The sequence below is a fragment of the Triticum dicoccoides genome, chromosome 7B, assembly GCF_002162155.2.
Source record: "Triticum dicoccoides isolate Atlit2015 ecotype Zavitan chromosome 7B, WEW_v2.0, whole genome shotgun sequence".
Lineage (NCBI taxonomy): Eukaryota > Viridiplantae > Streptophyta > Magnoliopsida > Poales > Poaceae > Triticum > Triticum dicoccoides.
Genome location: NC_041393.1, coordinates 460,423,798 through 460,427,381, shown reverse-complemented (window position 1 = coordinate 460,427,381; position 3,584 = coordinate 460,423,798). Strand labels below are relative to the sequence as shown.

The following is a 3,584-nucleotide window of genomic DNA, read 5'->3' as shown; positions in this document are numbered from 1 at the left end:
GGAGGTGCACTGAGATGAGAACATGTTAGCTACCAAGATGGCCATCGTCTTGCACAGCTCCATGACCACCTGGGTTATCTGACAGCGCGTCCTCCGGCAACCGATAGACAATGGAACCAAGAAACTAATCAGGATTTTTTGAAGGGAAATGAAATCAATCAGGATTCATCTAATCGATTCAAGACAAGCAGCCAAGAAACCTGGCTGGCAAGATTGCCCCATCATTTCAGTTCATTTGAGAGCAGATCTTACGTGATGTAGTAGATGGTCGGCGCATTCTTCTTCTTGGCAGCCGCCGCCTTCTCCGGGATGTCTGAACATCAAGAACCGGGACACCCATGGGAATGAGCAAACCAAGCCAGAACGAGCAGCAGCGCCTCCTCAATCCAAGAACCGGTGAGAGAGATGGGGGAAAGAGAAGAGGGAAAGTAGTAGTACCAGTAGTGGGCTGCTGCCGGGTGTTGCCAGGGATGAAGGCGTCGTCGTGGAGGGGGGTTGGCGGCTGGGGCGTACCGAGCTGGGCAGTGGCGCTGCCAGGCCAGCGCGACGCAAAGGAGGGAGAGCGACCTGCCGGTGCCGGCGGGCGACTCGAGCAGCGCGTGGGAGCGGCCCTAGCGGTAGCTGCGGTCGAGCGTGGCGATGATGCGGCCCATGAAGGCCAGCTGCGCCCCGCGGCCGCCGGGGTGGCAACAAAGTCGCCGTCGTCGTGGGGCGCAGATGGTTGGCGGCGCGGCTTGAGAAGTGAAGGGGAGGAGGACGTGCAAGGCGGTGGATGAGAAAAGAGGCGAGTGGGTGGAGGCGCGGGGCTCGAGGGAGGAAGGGGATTGGAGGCTAGGGTTTTCACCGCGCACTCCGCACGTCGGGTTTTCTCGTACCCAGAACAGGAGACAAACTCACTTCATTGCTTGGGCCTACACTCAATGAGTCCCACATGTCATTGACTCCTAATGGAATTGGCTATGTGCAACCAGAACGAACGGCCCAACGACTGCCAGCGGTAAAAACAGTACGATGGTGAAACGATCGCTCGATCCAGAATCGCTAGCGCTCTCAGGTGCCCTGGTTAGGGGGGTACTCTAGCAGTCTTTATATGTTAGATGGCAATTTTTGTTATCTACAACATGTTTATTTTGTTTTTAATGGCATGGAAAATTTATCGTTTTGACCATGGATTTTTTTAATTGTTGCTAGGAGTCACATGGCAAAGTTTGGATGGCAAACATTTTCCTTTTTTCCAAAACATGGCAATTTTCAGATTTTTTGCAAACTTTTGTTTCGCATGCAGGCAAGTCATGATTTGTTATTAGAGCATCATGGCAAATAGTATGTATGCATCATGGCAACTGTACACAAATATGTTTTTTTGGATCATGGAAAGTTTAGTACATTTACCATGACAAATATACTATACTTACCATTGCAAATATAGTACACTTATAGTGGCAAATTTAGTGGACTTACCAAGGAAAATATATTGTAGGGTAGCATGGCAATTTAATATTTATACCATGGCACTTTTATTAGGTAGACCAATGCAATTTATTAATTAGCCCATGGTAGCTTTATCGTAGGTAATATGGCAATTTTATTTTGACGCACCATGGCAATTTCGCTTCATACATGGCAAATGTACATATTTTTAGTTCGTCTTTGACATGACAGAATTATAATTTTCTTGTGCTAACTCATAGCATTTTTAGAAGAAATGTTTATGCTAAAATGGAAAATACATATATTTTTTTGACCCACAAAGTGGTGCCAATTATTTTATAATTTTGCAACGTCACATGGCACATTTATGAATTTTTTTTTGCTTTTCTAATTCATGGCAAACTTTGTTTATACTGTCACATGGCATTTTGTACTAGTCCATGGAAAAAATAAATAAAAATATATTCTCATAAACATTGTGGTTTTTGCAGTTTGGGGGTTTCTTTCCATTATTGTCGTTAAAGTAGGGCCTTCTTTTTGGCCCAGTTTTTCTGCCACGTGCTACATAGTTCACTATGGGACGAAATCACTAATTAAGAAGTACTCGTTCGAAAGGTCATTCCCTCCTTCCCACGTACAAGTGTCACACTGCATGTGCGCCACTTGTTGTAACATGTGAGTTTTCCCTTTTTTCATAGATTCATTTATTCAAAATGTTTTTATCTTTCAAACTGAGTGTCAGATTCTCGAACTGTCTTCACCATTGGATTCCTTGCATCGAGATCTTCAAAACAGATCCCATGTTGATAGGTTTCAGCGAGCTTTTTTCACGAAAAAATGGATTAAAAACCCAAATTGGAAGCATGTTTTTTCCTTTTCGAGAGGCACGACCATGCCTCTCGCAGAAGCAAATCCATGCCTCCATAGAACTAAATCCATGCCTCTCAGAGAAGGAAAAAAATAAAACATGTTTTTTTTTTCTGAGGGGCACGGTCATGTCTCTCAAAAAAAAATCCACGAGGAGTAAATATGTGCCTCTTGCGGAAGGAAAAAAACACATTTTCCCTTTCTGACAGGCATAGACGTACCTCTCGTGGAAGCAAATCCATGCCTCCACAAGAAGTAAATCCATGCCTCTCGCGGAAGGAAATAAAAAAGGAAACTCGTTTTTTTCTTTCACAGTCGTACCTCTCGTGGAAGCAAACCCATGCTTGCACTCTTGTGGAAGCAAACCCATGCTTGCACGAGAAGTAAACCGTGTCTCTTGTGGAAGGAAAAAACATGTTTTTCTTTGTCGAGAGGCACGGCAGAAGCAAATCCATGCCTCCACGAGAAGTAAATTCCTGCCTCCTGCGAAAGGAACAAAAAGAAAACATGTTTTTTCCTTTCCAAGAAGCACGGACGTGCCTCTCACGGAAGAAAATCCGTTCCTCCCGCGAAAGGGAAAAAAAATTGTTTTTTGCACAAGTTATTTTTGTCCAAAATGTAAGAAAAACAACAGGGGAAACCCAAGAAGCCAAAAAAATCATCAAAAAAGCGAAAACACGTATTTAATTTAAATAGAAAAGGAGGCTGGGCGACCCGCCCTCCTGAGCGCTCCCTCGATTTCCTGCCTTCTGAGCCGTCAGATGATGGTCAAAACAGTCTTTTGTATGATCTGATGCGTTGGATCCTCGCGACTGGTTTTCACCGTGCAGTAATTTCGGAGGGCCAATGACCTGTGGGCTCGGCCTCGCCCGCGATTGGCTGGGTCGGCCGTTTCGGGGTGAGTGAGCGCCCTCTCCTCGCGCGCCGTGTGCACGTCGTGGGGCAGGACGGCAGGTCATGTCCTCGACAGCCCCTCACCCTTTCCCCTCGCCCGCACACGGCATCCCCTCCCTCCTCGATCTCTCTCCCTCATCAGCCGCCAAAGCAACAAACCCTAGCCCCTTTCTCCACGGTTCCCCATGGTCGCCGTGCCTCTCACTCCTCCCTCCTGCCTCATCCGCCTTCCCTCCTTAGATGCCATGGTGGCAGCCGGGCCAGGGCGGGGGAAGAAAGCCGTGGGGAGTCCGCCGGCAGGAGGAAGTAGTAGAGGCTGGTGGAGTGACGGATGCCGAGGGCCTCGTCCAGGCGGCCGCCGCCGGCCTCGGCCCCGCCGCCTCCCGCCATGA

General features: G+C 47.7%; 2 long non-coding RNA genes across 6 annotated transcripts in view; one reads left to right on the top strand and one right to left on the bottom strand.

Moving 5' to 3' along the window:
* Nucleotides 1-927, bottom strand: part of LOC119336742 — a 7,829-nt gene extending 6,902 nt beyond the window's left edge. For 4 of the 5 annotated variants that reach the window (XR_005162788.1, XR_005162786.1, XR_005162787.1 and 1 more), the window contains exons 1-2: nucleotides 439-927; nucleotides 34-313 (exon numbers count right to left, since the gene is read on the bottom strand). This is a non-coding gene — a long non-coding RNA (uncharacterized LOC119336742). Of the gene's footprint in view, nucleotides 1-22; nucleotides 314-438 lie in introns of those variants that run through there. The other variant, XR_005162790.1, reaches the window with a different exon arrangement.
* LOC119336743 overlaps nucleotides 1-2,883 on the top strand; it is an 8,822-nt gene extending 5,939 nt beyond the window's left edge. The window contains exon 5 of the long non-coding RNA XR_005162791.1: nucleotides 1,923-2,883. This is a non-coding gene — a long non-coding RNA (uncharacterized LOC119336743). The remainder of the gene's footprint in view (nucleotides 1-1,922) is intronic.
* Nucleotides 2,884-3,584: the final 701 nt, after the last annotated feature.